This window comes from Nematolebias whitei, chromosome 23 (genome assembly GCF_014905685.2).
Source record: "Nematolebias whitei isolate Nwh7 chromosome 23, NemWhi1, whole genome shotgun sequence".
Classification (NCBI taxonomy): domain Eukaryota; kingdom Metazoa; phylum Chordata; class Actinopteri; order Cyprinodontiformes; family Rivulidae; genus Nematolebias; species Nematolebias whitei.
In genome coordinates, this window is record NC_056520.1 from 18,951,860 (window position 1) to 18,961,992 (window position 10,133).

Sequence of the window (10,133 nt, forward strand, 5' to 3'; positions counted from 1 at the left end):
TACCATACCACACCACACCACACCTTACCACTCCATACCACACCATACCACACCATACCATACCATACCATACCATACCATACATACCACACCACACCATATCATACATATCATACAGACAGGTTAAAAACAAATCTCACTGTGTCATAAGCCAGGGAATAAAAGTGGGTTTTTAAACAAGACTTAAAAACAGAGAGAGAGGAAGCATGCCTGACATGTAATGGTAAGTCATTCCACAGTTTTGGACCTGCAACAGAGAAGGCCCTGTCATTTCTGAGCTTAACACAAGTGCCTGAAACCAATAAAAGTATGTGGTCTGCTGACCTCAGAGAGTGCTGTGGGACATATGGCTGCAGCAGATCATCAAGATAGGAGGGGTCAGAACTGTTCAGAGATTTAAAAACATACAAAAGGATTTTGAAGTGAATTCGAAAGTGAACTGGGAGCCAGTGAAGGGAGAACAAAACTGTTGTAATGTGCTCTCTTTTGCCTGTACCAGTTAAAAAATCGAATTATGCACAGTTCTAAGCAATATTGCAAGATGGTTTGCTCAGAGTACATGTTGTGGATGAATCTTAGCTTTTACCATATGTAATTTGTCTCTGTCTGTAAATTTGACTTTGTTTTAGTTATTTTTGTGTTGACTAATGTCAGTTTGCTGCGGTGGCCTTTCCTAAATTGGGCCATCAGTTCAGTTGTAGCTATACTGTACATCATCTAGTGATTCATTTTTAAGGGTTTAATTTAATGGTATAATGGTTCAAGAGATATTTTGCTAACAATAAAAGAAAGCCGCCTGTAACAGTTTGTGCTCAGAGTATGTGTTGAGGATGATGCTCATCTACTGGATTAGACCAGCTGATGTTTGGCCCAGGGCTAGAAACTTTTCTTCTTGTTCTTGCATACATTCTATAGCTTGTACCATTTTATTACTGCATGCCAAAATTCAGACTTGACACCAGTACGGTTGGGAGTCTGAATAATTTTATGCCATGTTTGCATTATTCAATAGGTTAATATAAGGGTCCCAAATGGCTCTTCCATGGATGCTGCCATTGTTGACCTGTTTTCAGTCACTTCAGCTGTTTTCATAGGTAAACGAACACTGTAGGTAGTTGGTAGCTGTTCACAAATTTTGCTTATAATTTTTCTTTTATTTAAGAACACATTAACCATTGTCGTGCAGGAAACCTTTTATGGACTTGGTTTATTTGATTTAAAAAATTTGACTGGTCTTCATGACATTGCAAAGAGTACCTTTTAAGCATAGTTATTTCACTATATGTAGCTCTCAGTTTGTGTTATGCTCAGCTACAACTGCACCAACATTTGTATGGCTGTGGCTGAGTGGTTAGAGCAGTCGTCCTCCAATGCAAGAGTTGGTGGTTCGATTCCATCAGCAGTCACATGCCAAAGTGTCCCTGGGCAAGACACTGAACCCCTCATTGCCTCCGATATGTGTCCCATCTGTGTTTGAATGTATGAAAGCAACGATTAATCTTTGTATAGATCTAGTAGAGTGCTGTATGAATGGGTAAATGAGGCACAGATTGTAGTGTAAAGTGCTTTAAGTATCTTGATCAGATAGAAAGGTACTTTATAAGTACAGTCCATTTACCGTTTACTTTTACAGTAGTTAATCATCTGTCAAACTGAGTAAGATACAGCCATTTTTGTTTGCTAAGGTCAGATGGCTATGGCGCACTTCTTGAATAATGTTGACGCCAAAGGTTTATTAACCCTAGAGGTCAATCCAATAATACATTCTTATATTTTCATTAAAATCTGTGCAGTGTTCCAGTGGATATTTTTCTAACAGACAAAATGGACACAGACACCGCTCATTTGTTTCCATAGGTGCACGTTTTTAACGTCACTTTTTAATACAAGTACCCAGAATGACAAAAGAATATCTCTGAAATGGTCAGAATTCTTAATATTTTTTGGAACAACAAAGAAGCTGAAGACTAGAGTGAATATGTCTGTATCACACGCATAATTCAGAGTGTAATAGTTGTACTTTAGGTTTTACACCTTACCTACTCAAGCTGGTCGAGTGTAAAAGGCTTCATTTTCCCCCCATTTTTCCAGCTGTCCTTGCTGGGCAATGTCTGTGTTTATTAAATGCGGCTGGTGTCTCTTTACATCCTGTCCTCAGCAGTAGATAGAGCACCCTTTGCTCCAGACAGAGAGGGACTCCACACAGCAGGGCCTTTGTGCTCAGTAAATGTAGCTTCCTCTCTTTTCAATAGCTGCCACAGTTCAGACACTGTCCTGTTTTATTGAGCTAATATGGATGGGAGGTTCATCTGCAGGTCCCTCGGACTTTATTTTAGTTTTGGTTTAGACAGCAGATGTAAATGCTTATTGCCGTGATTTTTGTCTGTAAAAGGCAGCAAAGAAAAAGAAAAATGGGAACGGAGCTGTTCTCAAAATAAAATGCTATTATAACTCAAACTACAGAAATTGCATTTCCAGCAAAAAATGCAGTGTGAAGGCTTATTGCTGAAGAACTTGCTGGAAAAACAGCTGAAATTATCTAAAAAAAAAAACATGCTAGCTGAAAAAGAAGAACAAGCCTAAATTATCAGAAGAAAGCAGAAAGAACACATATTTGCTGAATTAGGATTTAATAAGCAGAAATGAGCACAGAAATTATGAAATTAGCTAAAGAACAACAACCCTGAAATGAGAAAAAAATAGCTGAAATTTAGCTGAAAAGGCAGAAAGAAGTATAAACTTCCAGAAGGAAGTGGAAAGAGCTTAAATGAGCTAAAAAAAAGTGGAATTAAATGATAAAACTAAAAATAGCATCAAACAGCTAAATAGTAGCTGAAATAACTGAAACTAGCAGAAAAAAAATCTGAAAGGAGCATAACATGCTGAAATTAGTAGAAAGAAGTTAATTAAGCTGACAGTAGCAGAAATTACCACAAAAACCTTGAATTTATCTGAAAACAACCAAAATTAGCTAAAACATGCTAAAAGGTAGCTGAAAAGGTAGAGCAAGCTTAAATTAGCAGAAGAAAGCAGAAAGAACACATTTGCTGAAAGAAACAAAAAATAGCAGAAAAAGTGGAAATTATCTGACCAAAGCTGAAATGAGCAAAAAACTGCTGAAAAGTAGCTAAAAAAGCAGAAAGAAGAGTAAAATGCCAGAAGGAAGTGGAGAGAGCACATTTTTGCTAAATTAGGCTGAAAAAAGTTTAATTGAGTGCAAAAAAGGTGGAATTAGCTGAAAAGGCATAAATTAGCATAAAACAGCTAAATACTAGCTGAAATAACTGAAACTAGCAGAAAAAAGTTTGAAAAGAGCATAGCATGCTGAAATTAGTAGAAAGAATTAGGCTGAAAGTAGCAGAAATGGCCACAAAAACCTTGAATTTATCTGAAAACAGCTGAAATTAGCTTTAAAAAAAGCTAAAAATGTAACTGAAAAGGTAGAACAAGCTAAAATTAGCAGAAGAAAGCAGAAAGAACATGTTTGCTGAAACAAAAAAATAGCAGAAAAAGTGGAAATTGTCTGAACAAAGCTGAAATTAGCACAAAAAAACTGCTGAAAAGTAGCTTAAAATCAGAAAGAAAAGTAAAATGCCAGAAGGAAGTGGAGAGAGCACATTTTTTCTAAATTAGGCTGAAAAAAGTTTAAATGAGTGTAAAAACATGGAATTAGCTGAAAAGCTAAAATTTGCATAAAACAGCTAAATTCAAGGATTCAAGGTTCTTTAGTCGTCATGTGGTACATGTGGTGGAACGGAATTGTGTAAACATGGTCCCAGTTACATCCAACAAATGTATTAAAATGTAAAAAAAAACCAGTAATAAGGTCTAAGATATGAACTAAGAAAAACGTTAACTAAAAATACACTAAGCACTAATAGTACAAAATCAATAAAAACAATACGCCGAACAGCAGCACGAACATGAGTCTGTGAGCAGATGAGTATGAATGAACACAGCAGCATGAAACAGATCAGCAGCAACATGAAACCGATCAGCAGCAACATGAAGTGATTTTTCACAGTGATTATTCTGGTTAGAGATTCATGAGTCTAACAGCCTCAGGGTAGAAGCTGTTCCTCAGTCTAGTGGTTCTACACGTAATGCTGCTCAACTTCCTTCCTGAGGGGAGTGGGACAAAAAGTGTTTGTGCTGGGTGAGTGGGGTCCTTCATGATGCAGGTGGCCCTATACCTTCATCTAGAGGTGTCGATGTCTGTGATGGTGGGGAGGCTGACTCCAACAGACTTCTGTGTAGCCTTCACCACTCTTGCCTTATTGGAAATATTAGATGAAATAGCAGAAGTTAGAAGAAACACAAAAATGTTGAAGTTAGCAGATTGAAGCGGAAAGGATCACAATTAAAAACAGCTGAAAAAACAGCTGAAATTAGCTGAAAGTAGCTGAAAAAAATGTTTGAATTTGCACAAGGAAGCTGAAAGAAGCTGAAGCAGAACAAAACGTGAAAGGAGCAGTTAAAGGTTGTAAACAGATCTAAAGGTTTGATTTGATTTTTCTATGAGAAAAAAGTGGCAGAAAAGGCTAAATATTTCAAAAAGCTAAAATTGCACCAACACCAAAAGTCATAGCAGGATTGTCCTGAAAAGGCTGAACATTTTGATTTATGACTTGTTGAAGTAGCACAAAAATTGTGGAACAAGAAAGTGGCTGAAAAATGTACAAAAGAAAACTGGATCACAATAGTGTGAATGCTTCATAAACATTCACACTATGATTTCGTTATGATCCTTAACTGTGACTAAACATAAGCAGTGAAGTCTTTTAGACCAAAACACAATTCGAATTTGTCGTAATCTTTTCTTGATAAGGTATCAAGACCAACCACATCTGTTCAATCAAAACCTCCGACAGCAAGAGGATTGATTTGATTTGGCCAATGTAGAGACACTAAACAGAACAAAAGAAACGGAGAGAGAGGGGAGTGGAATAACCATGTGAGTTATGCTAACAGTTTTAAATGTCCCTTTTCAAGCCCTGATCTCAGTAATTATACTGGATTTAGGTTTTTGGGTTGTTGCAACATTCTGCAGGCATCATTACATGCTTTGTGGATTTCAGTCTTAAATCCTGAATACAGCAGATTCAGGGCTTAGACCCTCATTTATGAACTTGATTCCAGCTTGTAACTGGGATTAAAGAGAACCAGCAGTTTCAAAAAGCACCAGCCAGATGTTTTGTTTGTTTGAGGCATTTTTTTTTTCCTCATTTACTCAGCTAGGGTCAGAGTGCCAAGTCCTCCCTGCCACCCATAGCACTTTGCACCTGACCAGTATGGCCTCTTCTAGAGCAACATGGTGAACCCATACTCGTTCAGGCTGAGCCCCATGTATAGCGGCCCGGTCACCAGGCACTTGCCAACAAGCCCCTCCCCCTGACATGGCTACACTTTGGGTCTGAACCATCTCTGCTGTTTCCTCTACATCGAGAGAAACTAGTTTAGGTGGTTCATCTTATGGAAGCCCCCCTGGACACTTCTGTAGAGGCATGTCCAAATGGGAGGTGACTCTGGGGACGACCCAGGACACACTGGAGAGACGAGGTCTCTCGGATGGCCTGGGAATGTTTTTGAATGCTCCTGGAAGAGCTCTCTGGGCCTCCCTGCTCAGTCTGCTGCCCTCGCGACACAACTCTATACAGACGACGGATAATGAACGGGTTTCTTCCTCTGAAGCGAGAAGCTGACCTCTTTGCAACATAAATGGTTGCTTCCTGTGCCCTTTTGAACTCTTGTACCACAACTTCTCCTGCACTTGGCCTCCACCTACACAAGAAAACTAAATCAAACATGTCTCCTCCCAGAAAGACTAAATAATCCAACTTTGTATTGACTCAGATTCTTAAATGTTTAATGAAGCAGTACGTTAGCAGAAACACAATGAGCGTCTTGCCAGACTCTGCGTAGGTCCTTAAACACGAGGTGGAACTTGGATTTGATTTCATAAGATTCCCCACTCGTGTGACGCCTGATTGATGTAGGAGATAATGTTCAAACTAAGAAACTCCCACTCTTTTAGAACCAGAGAGTTTTAAGGTATTTAACAGTTGTATGCGCTGCAAAACGCATCAATCAGTCAAGTGTTCTTTGATACTGAATGCTTTTCTGAAGCATTCACACTACTGTGATTCATTTTTCTTCCGTACGTTATCCGGCATCTTTCTCTTTCCACAATGTTTGTGCTATTTCAACAAATCGTACATCAAAACTTTCAGCTTGTTCTGGAGAAGGGTGCCATGAGTTTTGGTGTTGGTGCAACTTAAGCTTTTTGAAATATTTAGCCTTCTCTGCCATTTGGGGAAGTGGTGGCGCACTGGTTAGAGAAGGTGGGTCTGTGATCGGAACATCGTCGGTTCAAGCCCCGGTACCGACAACATCAAAGATGTGGGTGGGGTAGGTGAAGCATCCACACCCGCCTCCACCCTCATTCGCCCCACTCTGGGCCCATGAGCAAGGCCCTTAACCCCCATCTGCTCCCTAAACAGGTCTCTCTTGAAAATGAGTTCTCGTGGCTCAATGAGACTACCTGGATAAATAAAGGCTAAATGAAAAAAATTGTTTCCTCATAGAAAATGAACTGAGCTCATTTTACATCCTTCAAATCTTTGGATCTGTTTACAACCTTTTACTGCTCCTTTCACATTTTGTTCAGCTTCAGGACCCTTGTGCAAATTTAAACTTTTTTTCAGCTACTTTTAGCTGTTTATTCAGCTGTTTTGCGCTCCTTTCAGATTCTCTCTGCAAGCTACAACATTGTTGTGCTTCTTCAAACTTCTTTCTGCTATTTTCAGCTTGTTTATGCCCCTTTCAGCTTAATTCTGCAAGTTTCAGCTTTTTCTGCTATTTCAGCTACTATACAGCTGTTTTGTTCTAATTTTAGCCTTTTCCGCTAATTCCACATTTTTTGCACTTACTTCAATTTTTTTCAGCCTAATTGAGCAAAAATCTGCTCTCTCCACTTCCTTCTGGTAATTTAAGCTTCTTTCTGCTTTTTATCTATTTTTCTGCTTTTTTCAAACAATTTCCATTTTTTTGTACTCATGTCTGCTTCTTTAAGCCAAATTTGGGCAAATGTGTTCTTCCTGCTTTCTTCTGCTAATTTAAGCTTGTTCTGCCTTTTCAGCTAGCTTTTTTTTTTTTAGCATTTTTTAGTCACCAGTAATTTCAGTTGTTCAGATAACTTCAATTCTTTTGTGCTAATTTGTGCTACTTTCAGCCTAATTAAGTTATTTATGCTAATTTTAACTTGTTATGCTCCTTTCAGCTTTTTTCTGCTAGTTTCATCTTTTCTGCTCTTTCGGCTACATTTAGCTCTTTTGATGCTAATTTTAGCTTTAACAGCTAATTTCACTTTTTTTTAAGCTTATTTCAGTTCTTTCTGCTTCCTTCTGGAAGTTTAAGCTTCTGTTTGCCTCTTCAGCTACTTTTCAGCTATTTTTGCTAATTTCAGTTTTTTTTTTTTAGTTAATTTCCTAATTTTTATGCGCATTTCTGCTTATTTATACCTAATTCAGCAAATACGTTATTTCTGTTTTCTTCTACTAAGTTAGGTTTGTTCTTCCATTTCAGCTCCATTTCAGCATCCACCCATCCATTATCTTTTACCCGCTTCTTCCATTTTGGGCACGGGGGTCGCCGGTGCCCATGTCCAGCAATCACTGTGCGAGGGGCGGGGTACACCCTGGACGGGTCTCCAGTCCATCACAGGGCCACATAGAGACAAACAACACAAACAACCATTCACTCTCTCACTCACACCTAGAGACAATTTAGAGTTACCAATCAGCCTAACATGCATGTTTTTGGTCTGTGGGAGAAAACCCACGCATGCACAGAGAGAACATGCAAACTCCACCCAGAAAGGCCCCCGGACCGGGATTTGAACCAGGGACTTGCTCGCTGAGAGGCAGCAGCTCTACCAGTTGCGCCACTGTGCTAACCCCATTTCAGCATGTTTTAGCTAATTTCAGCTGTTTTTCAGCAATAAGCATTCACCCTGCATTTTCACAGGAATTGCAGTTTCTCTAGTTCAGAGTGAGTTTGCACTGTTCTGAACACTTCATGGCTTGTGCAGTTTGGACCTCCGGGTATTCTGAATGTTTTTAATCTGTAAACTGGAGCTTTAAATATAATTCAGCTGGTGCCATCTGCTGGTTCAGGCTCCTAACAGCGCATCTTAAAATTAACTAAAATACAAACTCAATTTACAATTTAGGATTGTCTGTGTAAAGAGCATCAAATAATTTAACCTTGCTGATAAAATATAAGCATAATCACAAAGGTTCATTGTTTAGTACAAATCCCTATGTGGGATTAACTGCTCAAGCATGTCTGTAATCTTTTATGGCTTTGCACGTAATTCAGTTTAGAATGAAGAAACTCAGTCCCTTTAATATCAGATTATTCAAAAGTTGTTGCTGCATTTCTTTGTTTTATGCACCAGTGAGCCACAACATTAAAACCGTTTGGTTAAAATTGTTTATCAGATTTGTCTTGTGATGCCCAAACAGGTCGTACCTGCTCACAGAACCTTGTGGAGGCGTGTGATCTAGGTTTGTAGGTCAATACTTGGCCTGGGAGCCATAGTTTGGAAAACTGTGAACAGTTCGCAGTGTAAGTCAAATTAACAACTGGTATAACTGCAGATTTTTCAACAAAACCAACTTGTAATAAGGCGACTTTTGGCTAAATGGTGCATAAATATAAAAAATGGTGCATAAATATAAACTGAGACAGAGACGAAGTTTAACCCGTTTGGTCGAATGGAAAATGGTCTTTAAAATTTGTTGAAAGCATCCCGTGAAGAAACTACATTTCTTCATCCAACAAAGTTCAGTCAAGTCATCTGGATGCTTTTATTTTTATTAATTTTTAGGCGTTTAGTTCTTCATTCAAAGGACTTCATCAGTCTGAGGAGCCACAACAAACTTAGTCCCACAAGCAGCACACTCACACAGTGGACCAACCAGTTTGCTGTTGATAAGCAAACCTGGATTTTTTTTTTTTTAATATATATTTTACCTGGATTATTGAGCATGAACGTTGATGTTTTGAACCACGTTGGCTATGGCTGCCTCAGCTATAACTGTGTATCATCAGCATAACAATGAACATTTATCCCATGCTGTTTAATAACATTACCTAATGGGAGCATATACAAGATAAAGAGTATTGGTCCAAGCACCGAACCTTGAGGATATCCATGGCTAACTTTGGTGTATGATGATGAAGATTCATTATTTACTTTTACAAATGGGAATCTATCAGATTTAAACACATTTAGAGCCGTTCCTGTAATTCCAATATCATATTCAAGTCTCTGTAATAGAATATTATGATCAACTTTATTAAATGCAGCACTGAGGCCTAACAGGACCAGTGTAGACACCTGTCCATTGTCAGAGGCCATGAGAATATCATTAGTAACTTTCACCAGTGCAGATTCAGTGCTGTGGTAAGTTTTAAACCCTGACTGGAACTCTTCAAACAGATTATTTCTTTGCAGATGATCACATAACTGACCAGCAACTATTTTCTCTAGAATTTTTTAGATGAACGTTATATTAGATATAGGTCTATTATTGGCTAGGATTCCTGAGTCAAGCTTATGTTCCTTAAGTATCTTATCACCAGCAAACTGGTTGGTCCACTATGGGAGTGTGCTGCTTGTGGGACTGAGTTTGTTGTGGTTCCTCGGACTGATGAAGTCCTTTGGATGAAGGACGAAACGTCTCAACGACAAAAAAAGAAACCATCCAGATGACCTGACTGGACATTTTTGCATTGCTGAAATACTTTCAAATTCATTTTACTCATATAATTTATTACAAAACAAAAACACACGTTTTGATTTGATTAGCTACATTAATGAAAAGTGCTAAACATCCTTTGAGTTGCCTCAAAATAGTCCTGCACACTCCAGTCCTGTAGGTGGCGCTGCTGTTTTCAAACAGAAGGAAAACCTGTCACGTGACGCTGTTGCGAGCATGCGGGTTAGTTGACTGTGAATGTTTTTCCGTATATCAAGTCGTTAAAAGTCCGAGCAGCCCGTTATAAACAAGACAAACTTTGTGAATGTAGTCGAGTCTGAAGCAGAGGCGGATTAATATCAAAACGTA